Consider the following 11,312-nt stretch of genomic DNA (forward strand, 5'->3'; position numbering starts at 1 on the left):
CTGGTTCAGCTCTTGTTGCCCGAGTTTTTGAAGAAGAAAAAGACAAATCTAGTTCGAAAAGAATATCGATTTTTCCAGATCTAGGAAGTGATATTGATACCGATGATGAGGAAGATTATCTTAACAAAGCTAGAAAAGGTATAGATCCTGATAGTTTTAATTTGTTTTTTGCAGATAAAATGGAGATGCTGAATCAGAAGAAGATTGCCCGATTGAAAAGAGAACTGGAAGCAGCAAAAATGTTGGCTGATGAAAAGGCAAAGACAGAAGCTGTAGAAACAAACGTTGAACCAGTGATTGAGGAAATAGTTGAGAAAATCGTTGACGTGGAGAAAGTGATAGAAAAAATAGTCGAATTAGAAAAATTAGTCGAGGTTGAGAAAATTGTTGAAAAGATCATTGAAATAGAAAAAGTTGTTGAAGTTGAGAAACTCGTTGAAGTCGAGAAGATTGTCGAGGTTGTAAAGATAGTTGAAGTTACTAAACCTTGTGAGAAATGTTCAGAATCTTGCAAGAATTGCGATGAGAAAGATAAGAAGATTGCTGAATTAGAGAAGATTAAAGAAGATTTACTGTCTGATGTGAAGTATGTGAAGGAATCGTATGATGTCCTGAACAACACAGTAAATGGTTTGAAAAAGACAAACTCAGAAATTGAAGCTGCTATGACAAAGATGAACTCAACATTAATGACAAAGCAGAAAGTCATTAATGAGTATATTGAAGATTGTGCACAGTTGAAGAAAGAAGTGGAACTTAAAAAGATTGAGAGTGAAAGAATCAAAAGGTTACTGTTGAGTTATACAACATGTGATTATTTGATTGATCTTGTATATCCTACTGTTGCAGGTCTTGAAGCATTCAAGGAAGAAAAGACTGAAGATATTGATACTGGTAAGAAACACAATGTCAAGTATAACAAGTGTCCGCCTCCAATCTATGAGAGTTATTCCCCCAGGAATCCAAATGAGGAGCGTCTAAAAAATGCAGTGAACATAAAGTTAAAGTCTGAAACTATTGATGAGTTACCAGACAACATTGATGTCACATTCACAGCGTCTGACACTGATCATGAGTCTGAGTTAGTAAAGAAAGTTGTCGATCAGGTGTTGGATATGGATGAAGAGTCAACGTCGGAGTTTAAATCTGAGAATTCGAGTTCGTCAGAAAAGAGTCCGAGTTCGCCAGTCAAGAGGGTTTACAATAAAGAATTCTTATTATCAAAGAATAATTTGTATGATGAAATGTTTAAGGTTGCATATACCTTGAATAATTCGGACAAATTATTTTCTGATTAAGAATTCCCAATAAGAAGTGTTAAGACTGAATTGATCAAACAGGTTTTCAAATTAACAGAAATGAACATTTCTGAAATAAAAGATTTAAATCTTGATGAAAAACCTAAACCTTACACTTCAAGAATTAAACAAAGAATTAACAGGAAAATGGGTTACGGTTGTGTAGGGCTGGCAATTGGGTACCTGTTAAGACACGATTAGACCTGTTTGACTGAAAAATACACCCTTTGACTTTTTTATTTTTTAAAATAATTAAAATTACAATGTTAGGATCTATCATTTATTCATCTTTGTACATAAAACTATTTTATAAAAAATGAGGTAGAAAGTAGTTAAACGAGTCGTAATCATGTTTGAAACTTATGTTGTGCGCGCCGTCAGAAACCTGTTAAGACACGATTTGCCAGCGGTTGTGGTTATGGTTTTCAAAAGAAATCAAACCATAATGGTAATTACAAAAAGAAAGGTCTTGGTTTCATTCCTCTATAAAATTATAAAACAGAGAAAAATCTTAAACCAAAAACAAAATTTGTTGTAGGTGGAAGTTCAGAAGATGAACAGAAGAAACCTTTCTGGAAACAGTCAAACCAGGAGTTTCTTGCTGAAGTGAAGAAGAATGTGAGAAAGTTTGCTGAAAGAGTTGACAGAAGAACCTGTTTCAAATGCCAAGAAGTTGGGCATATAGCTTGGAATTGTCCCAAGTCCAACTACAAAGAACAGGGAGTTTCTTTTAACTTTGGTTCGAGAAGAAAATTTGTTGATAAGACAGAACAAACTTTGAAAAAGGATAAAATGTTTGAAAATTCTATTTCTGAAAAAGGTGAAAGTTCAAAACGGTTTTACAAAAGAAAAGGTGATATGAACAAGCAAAAATGGGTTGTTAAATCTGAGAGTAATTATGACAATGAATCTGATTCCATAAAATCAGAGGAGTCATTTGTTGAGAAGAAGATTGTGAATTCCGTTCCAGAGGTGAACAATGAAAATTTTCCTCCATTGTCAAAGGAAAATCTGAAGTCGAAAGTTGGAAAAGTTGAGATCTCAAATCAATTCTTCACTGGTAAAGGAGAATTTGTTGTTGAGAAGGCTTTCAACGGGAAAGTAAAACATATTTTCGGTAAGATGGTTGACAGAAAGGTAAAAGGTGCCAAAGAGTTTTACAAATCAAAATGTTGGTGGGATAGATGTGTACCAAAATCACCCAAGGCTGGTCAGGCTTAGGTGGACATTATGTTTGATTCAAAACCTGACTTGCTGGAGCTCCCAGGTTGGTAAGCGTGGAGCATGAATCGGCACATTTCTTGAGAAATTCACGAAGAGTGATTTCGTCTTTCAAGTGGTACAGAGGTTTGTTCTTTCTAGTGATTCATCAAGGTCATTAGGTTGAACTTGATGTAATCTTCATACATGTGGTATTTCTGAAAAACAAGATGATAAACCCCAAACCTACAAGTGGTTTTAACAAAACTAATTTTCCGGAAAAAACCATTTTGATTAAAACAAACTTAAGTGTTTTGAAATCTTAATGGGAAAATAGTTTGTTGAAAGGGGGAGTTCAGATTGTTTATGCCAAGTGGATGGAGAATTGAAGCTTGAAGATCTGTTGTCACTTTGCTTGTATAGTTTGTTCTAAAATTTTCATTAAATTTTGAAAATTTCAGAAAATCCAAAAACATTAGAAAATTTGATAAAGCCAAAAACATGATAAAATCAAAAATTGAGTTTTGTTGTGAATAAGAGGAAATGATAGTACATCAGTGGACTATCACAGCACGCTAAAGAACTGGAAAGTTAAAATGTGATAAACGGTCTCACTGAGGATGTGTCAGTAGGTTTTTGCATATTCAGTAGATTGTTTTCGAGATATAAACCTAAATTTCAAACTTGCTTATCTCGTGGGGAACATTTCTTGAGTATATGGGTAACCCCCGAAATCTTGTTTGAAAGGTCCCTCTTTCTGAGATACTAGGTCTTTGTACTCAGTGATATCTGGGGTATTATTCCGGGACTTCTGATTTTGCGGAAGCAATAGCCTAGTCCCCGTATAATACTTTCTGCTTGCTTGAAATATTAGCACCGCCCTCAGCATAAAAAATGATGAAACATTGAAAAATGCTAATCATGTGCTGTTGAAGAAAAGATCCTCTAAAGAGGACACACCAAAAGTCGAGCCGTCATCTCTCTGCTGAACGAAAGTTCTGACCTAAGCTTTCACGGTTTCGCATCTAACCCCTTACAGATATCATCTAGGTATACTCACCTGTAAGACTGAATATTGGGATCTGGATACGGGAGTATATTCAAGTAGTGGGACACACGAATAAGTTTAAGTGCTTAAGACACTAATCTCATATCTCAGAACATTTGGACTTTGTGTGAAAATTTAAGTGGACCAGTATACTGACAATCTAGGTGAGTTGTTTAGAGCTTATCATGTCTAAAGCTTAACGGTGTTGGTGATTTGTCTCATAATCTGATATGATCCTCTTACACAAACTCACAAAAATATTGCTTGTAAATATTTCGTTACTGTATTTCTTTTAAAACAAAATTCCAAAAAGATTTTCAGTATGTTTTAGCAAAAATTTTGAAAAATCCAAAAAGATTTTTGACAACTGATATTGAAGAGCTGATATTCAAAATTCCGAGTGCTGAACATGATGAACAGGTTTGGGAGAGTGTGATTGAAAAGTTTTTAAGTGAAAAAGGAGTCTATTGAAAGTAAATTGTTCTGAAAATGAATGATGTTTTTACAAGTGGTAGTCAATGATTAAATTTTGTTATATGTGTAAATCTTATTTTGGGTAGAGGATGCGCAGGATAGCCTGGATTCTGATTGAGTGTATAGAGCCAGGTCGCGATTCTAATCCTGCGAAAGCCAGACTACGATCCCAGTACAAGTTGAGGGGGAGTCTGTTAGAGAGAGAGTCTGAAGATGCCAGAGAGTGTTAGAGCATCATCCAAGGGGGAAAACCAGATAAAGATTCTGGAAGCCCGAAGACTGATAAAGACTGAAGACGTTGAAGACTCGACACTTAAGACTCGTCAACATTCGAGGGGGAGTCTGTTGGTGCATGCGTCTGTCGACTTCGTCTTGTGTCGAGTCTTGTATTTAGAATGTTCGATCAGGGCACGTAGTTCGAGAAATAGTTGATTAATGTAATTTCGCTTGGAAGGTGCTAATTCCGCGTGAAACAATGTTGGTTTAATTCCGTGCAGAATTAGATTCCGTGTGGAATCTAATTTCGCGTGAGACTGGTTCATGTAGAATTACAAGACTATATATACCCCTTCATGCGAAATCAGTTGTAATTGTTCATGTTTCCGGTACCGAAGTGCTGCCGAAGTGCCGTTTGATCGTAAACTGCTCTAAATCAATATACAAGGCAATTTAAAGTGAATCAAGCTGTTTTACAAGTCTGTTTCTTAGTTTCCGCCTTTGAAACAGATTGGGAGCTATTCTGATTGACTCATTTGGGTCACGACACGATCCTACACAAGTTGGGTCACATGGCGAAAGATTGTAGAGCTCCACACCCCAAGCAACAACAGCAACAATCTCAGCAACAGCAACAGAGGCAGCAACCCCAGCAGAATCGGGGCAACAATAGGGGATGCTATCAGTGCGGCAGTGAAGGGCACTTCAAGAAGGATTGCCCGCCATTGAACCAGAATACCAACAACAACAATGGGGGTAACCGCCACAACAACAACAACAATGCTGGGAATAACAACAATGGGAATAACGGTGGGAATGGCGCTCGCGGTAGGGCATTCACTATTGGGGCAGGCGATGCAAGAAACGATGGCAACGTTGTGACCGGTACGTTCTCTGTTAATGGTATTATTGCTTCTGTATTCTTCGACTCTGGTGCCGACTGGAGTTATGTGTCTTTGGGATTCAGTCATCAGCTAGGGTTAAGTCATGCGCCTCTTGTAAACAAGCATGTAGTGGAATTAGCTGATGGCAAGTCGTTAGAAGCCACACATGTATATTTAGGGTGTAAACTCGATCTTCTAGGTTAGGTGTTCGACATTGACCTTCTTCCCATCACTCTTGGTAGTTTTGATATAGTTATTGGTATGGACTGGTTGTCCAAACTCGGAGCAGAAATACTTTGCAAGGAGAAGATCGTGTGTGTACCTCTCCCTAGCGGGGAATCATTATCTGTCCAAGGCCATCGAAGCGGTGCAACTATCAACATCATTTCATCCATGAAAGCTCAGAAATGTCTACGTAAGGGCTACCCTGCTATTCCTGCGCTCGTTGCTGACACTCGGCCTGAGGAGAAGAAAATCGATGATTTACCAGTCGTACAGGAGTTTCCTGATGTTTTTCCCGATGAACTTCCAGGTTTACCTCCGCATCGTCAGGTGGAGTTCCACATTGATCTTACACCAGGAGCAGGTCCGATTGCTCGCGCACCATATCGTCTTGCACCTGGGGAGTTGCAAGAGTTGTCAAATCAGCTTCAGGAACTGTTGGATAAGGGCTTTATTCGACCCAGTTCTTTGCCTTGGGGAGCCCAGTCTTGTTTGTGAAAAGAAGGATGGATCCTTTCGCATGTGTATTGATTATCGCGAACTCAACAAGGTGACGGTCAAGAATCGTTATCCTTTACCTCGCATTGACGACCTATTCGACCAGTTGCAAGGGTCGAGCTACAATTCGAAGATTGATCTAAGATTGGGCTATCATCAGATGAGAGTCCGAGAGGAGGATGTCCCAAAAACAGCTTTTCGCACGCGTTATGGCCATTACGAGTTTTTAGTCATGCCATTCTGGTTAACTAACGCACCAGCGGTATTTATGGATCTTATGAACCGCGTATGTAAACCTTACCTTGACGATTTTGTTATCGTGTTTATCGACGACATTCTGATCTATTCTAAGAGCAAAGAGGACCACGAATGGCACCTACGTCTTATTTTGGAGCTCCTGAGGAAGGAGCAGCTCTACGCGAAGTTTTCTAAGTGTGACTTCTGGATTCGAGAAGTACACTTCCTCGGCCACAAAGTTAACGAAATGGGGATACACGTGGATCTTGCTAAGATTGACTCAAGCAGGAATTGGGCAGCACCAAGGAATCCTTCGGAGGTGCGACAATTTCTCGGTCTCGCTGGGTACTATCGAAGGTTCATTGAAGGCTTTTCAAAGATCGCGCAACCTCTCACCTCGTTAACACAAAAGGGCGTTGCATACTCCTGTGGAGCGAAACAAGAGGATGCTTTCCAGTTACTGAAACAGAAACTCTATAGTGCGCCGATTTTGTCCTTACCTGAAGGAACAGAAGATTTTATGGTATACTGTGATGCTTCCGTTTAGGGTCTCGGTTGCGTGTTGATGCAATGCGAGAAGGTGATAGCCTACGCCTCACGACAATTGAAGGTTCACGAGAGGAATTATACGACACACGACTTAGAGTTGGGAGCAGTGGTGTTTGCACTCAAGATCTGGAGGCATTACCTGTACGGTATTAAATGCACTATTTGTACCGACCACAGGAGCCTTCAGCACATTTTTTACCAGAAGGATTTGAATATGCGACAGCGTCGCTGGGTAGAACTCTTAAATGACTACGATTGCGCCATCAAGTATCACCCCGGTAAAGCTAATGTTGTAGCTGATGCCCTTAGCTAAAAGGAATCGAAACCGAAGCGTGTACGAGCCTTACAGCTTACCATTCATTCAAACCTTCCTGATCAGATTCGTTCGGCTCAGACTGAAGCACTATAGGAAGAAAACATTGAAGCTGAGTATTTATGAGGCATGGAGAAAAGGCTCAAGAAGAGTTCTAACGACATTTATTATTTTATGGAGCGGATATGGATTCCGTTGTTTGGCAATCTTAGAGATCTCGTGATGGACGAAGCGCATAAGTCTTGATACTATGTTCACCCAGGTTTGGATAAGATGTATCAGGACCTCAAAGTCATGTATTGGTGGCCGAAGATGAAAGCTCACATCGCGACTTATGTGAGTAAATGTTTAACCTGCTTGAAAGTTAAAGTGGAATACCAGAAACCGTCTGGATTGCTGGAACAACCAGAAATACCCATGTGGAAATGGGAGCAAATCGCAATGGACTTTGTCACTGGGCTACCTAGAACTCAAAACGGAAACGATACCATCTGGGTGATCGTTGATCGTCTCACGAAGTCAGCACATTTTCTAGCAATCAAGGAAACGGATAAGTTCTCGCAACTAGCTGCTGTTTATCTTAAGGAGGTGGTTTCTAGGCATGGGGTGCCAACCTCCATTATCTCTGACCATGACCCGCGTTTCATCTTAGACTTGTGGCAGTCGATGCACAAATCGTTCGGCTCACGTCTCGACATGAGCACTGCTTATCACCCACAAACGGATGGCCAAAGTGAGCGAACCATCCAGACACTTGAAGACATGCTGCGAGCATGTGTGATTGATTTTGGAAAGGGCTGGGAGAAACATCTGCTGTTGATCGAGTTCTCCTACAACAACAGTTACCACACTAGCATCCAGGCAGCTCCGTTTGAAGCATTGTACGGGCGGAAATGTCGATCTCCTCTCTGTTGGGCTGAAGTGGGTGATAGCCAAATCACAGGCCCGGAGCTTGTGCCCGAAACTTCTGAGAAGATAGTGCAAATCAGAAATCGTATGGTGATGGCGCGTGACCGTCAGAAAAGCTACGCTGACAAGCGTAAGAAACCTTTGGAGTTTGTTGTGGGCGACCGCGTGATGTTAAAAGTCTCACCCTGGAAGGGTGTGGTACGTTTTGGGAAATGCGGCAAGCTCAATCCGCGTTATGTTGGGCCATTCAAAATTCTAGAACGAATCGGTAAGGTGGCATACAAGCTCGAGTTACCTGCTGAGTTGGGTAACGTTCATGATGTGTTCCATGTTTCACAGCTGAAGAAGTGTTTATCAGATGAAACACTTGTAGTACCATTTCAGGAGCTGAAAATTGACGATAAGTTGCAGTTTATTGAAGAACCAATTGAAATTATGGACCGGGAAGTCAAGGTTCGTAAGCACAGTCGTATTCCGATCGTGAGAGTTCATTGGAACTCAAGACGTGGACCGGAGTTCACATGGGAACGCGAGGATCAAATGAAGCTCAAGTACCCACATTTATTCCCTGATGACAAGTCCAAGTCTGGCAAATCCAAATCTAGTGCAACTAATGAATTTCGGGATGAAATTCCCCTTCAAGTTGGGGATGATGTGGTACCTGGGGAAAATCCACAGTCATCCTGATTTGACACTTCGCTGCTTTTGGGTTCTTATCAAATTTAGGGACGAAATTTCTTTCAAGTTGGGGATGATGTGACAACCCGAGTTTTCAAGGTCTTTCCTCGTGTGTGTTTTCACAATTTGTTGCATTGTAGTTTGTGCACGTTTGATATGCGGATAATGTTTTGCATTATGAATTTTATATGAATTTTGTACTGCTTAATTAATTAAAACCACCTTGAGGAAACTCTAGAGTTTCACCACAATGCAACTCGACGAAACCTTGGTGTTTCGCCATCACCACGTTTCATCGGGAGTATGTTTCGCCAAAATGGGCTTCAGCCCAAGTATAGCCCAATTAAATCAGTCGTTACGTTATATATTGCACACACCACAATTCACGAAACCCTAGACTCTCCTCCCCTCCCTTGCACGCGACGACAATCACCACTCTCTAGAAGTTCTTGCTTATCCCATCTCACATCCGGTTAGTTTGTGATAACCCGACTCGATCGAATTATTAGGCTGGTTGTGTAGATGCTTTTCATCATGATTTGGTTTCATTTGTTTGATTAATGATTATTTAATGATGATTGTAATCCACTGCCGGAAATAGGGTTCTATTAGAAATCATACATGTTATGTCTGTTAGGGTTTGAACTATGTGAATGATGTCATTGGTTATCAAAATTTAATTCATAAGAATGATATCGCTGACTGTTAACAAAAATACGACTAGGATGCGCTTGTTATGAATCGTTGATTTCATGTATTTACTTGGATACTTGATGATTAACTGATACGTTGGATATGCGTGTTGATTTCCTAATTTGTGTGTTGATTCTTAATCAAAATACATGATTATCGTTTAATCTGAGATTAGACCTATTGCGTATTGATGGACTTGATAGCATACGTTACGACTGAATGATAGAAACTGTAACTTCCTGTTTGGAGAGATGACGAAAATCTAGATTCATCACTAATCTCGTTCTTGACGAAACACTAGAACTTTCGTCATCTATATTCCTGACGAAACTCTGGGTGTTTCGTGACCCCTCACCTCGACGAAACAGGGGTGTTTCGTCGTGAAAGCTTATGAGCTAAACATGGACAGTAGGTGAATATGAATGACTATGTTGATGAAACCCCATTAACTGCATGCCAATGATGATTAATATTGACTGAGGAAACATGATCTAGTTGTTATGTGTAGCACATGAAACTGTAGCATCGTTGTGAAACGTACATGAGACTTGTTGAATCGCACGAACTTGACTGATTGCTATGTTGTTCGAATGCACACTATGATTGTACATTATACGTGAACCAAGCAAATGTAAACTAATTACGTAAACATGAATACCATAGGCTGCGACTGTTTAAGTGTGAACAAGCAGCGAGTCTTACCGAGCAAACCAAGGTGAGTTCACTTCTCTCAAAACAAGCATGCGTCCGGTAGGGACAATCAAACTGATAAAACTTGTAAACGGATTTTCGTAAACCCATATCCTTGTAGGGAATATGAGGCGGTTTTCAAATACCCACATCCTTGTAGGGGATGTGAGGCGGATTTCACAACGCTATCCTTGCAGGGGATATGCAACGGTTTTTAGTAAACGTTATGGTTGGATAATACACTCACTCTCTATCACTTAAGTCCCATCATTACTACCGGTTGTTGCTTGTAGGGCAACGGGTTATTAGTTGATAGCGCTATTAGGTTTGGCACCCTCACGACGCTCTTGGATAGGACGGGCATGAACTAATAACTTTAAATCATGACCAATATTTGATAGAGCATTGGGGAAGGGCAAAAAGGGTCGTCTGCGGTATCGAGTTATTATCAACATAACAGTCATAACAAATCATAAATCATCACTTGGTATTTAATGGTTAAAGCAAACTGTGAACTCACAAGCCTGTCTGATACACTTTTCTGCATGCTTGCAGGTCCTTAGCTTCATGGATTGGAACTTGGTATCTGGGAGCGCTGGAGTTGTCATGGGTCGTAGCTCTTGGATACAAGTTTTAAAGATTATCGTGCTCTCGTTTTGAAATACTTGAAAACACTATTTACCTTATGCTTTCGTTGAACAAATTGGTTTTGATTGTGTTTGGATTTACTTATGAAATAAATGGAAACTTTTATTAAATTCTATGTTATGGTTCAATGTGATTGGTGGCTAGATCCTGGTATGTCACACGCCCCGCTTTGTTTCCGCATGTGGTATTTTGGGGGTGTGACACGTTGACTACCCAAAGTGATTCAACTATTCTCAAGGACTACAAGCATACGTCTTGGCCTAATAGACTGTGCTCTATCACCGACATACGGTGAATGGCATGCATCCTTTCGGTTATTCACGCAACTCGGGTCGTAGGAATCCATCGAGACTTGGTGAGAGTTTTGTAAAACCAAAAATAGAGAATGGGATGAGTCATCAAGGTTCGGGTTTCACCCCTAACTTAGCGACTGCATTCCTGTTTGTGTGATAGAATCACGAGATTGAGGGAGAGATTTGCAAGTACGGATTTCACTCCTGATTGAACGCAAACTCTCTTGTTTTATATTAAAAATGCGGGTCGAACAAGCGATCCAATCGAGAGTTTGCGGTTTTCACACCTAATCTCGATCTAATCACTCATTTATTTTCGAAAATAATGTGCAGTGCGACTGCCTTAGGAAAGGCAGTGTGATAGAATATAGCATGAGTGCGAGCGAGAATAGCAAGTAAGCTCGTACAAAAACCCCTACAGGGTATGCACAAGTCGGTTCGTTGGTGCTTAGACTATAGACT

This window comes from Helianthus annuus, chromosome 17 (assembly GCF_002127325.2).
Source record: "Helianthus annuus cultivar XRQ/B chromosome 17, HanXRQr2.0-SUNRISE, whole genome shotgun sequence".
Taxonomy (NCBI): Eukaryota; Viridiplantae; Streptophyta; class Magnoliopsida; order Asterales; family Asteraceae; genus Helianthus; species Helianthus annuus.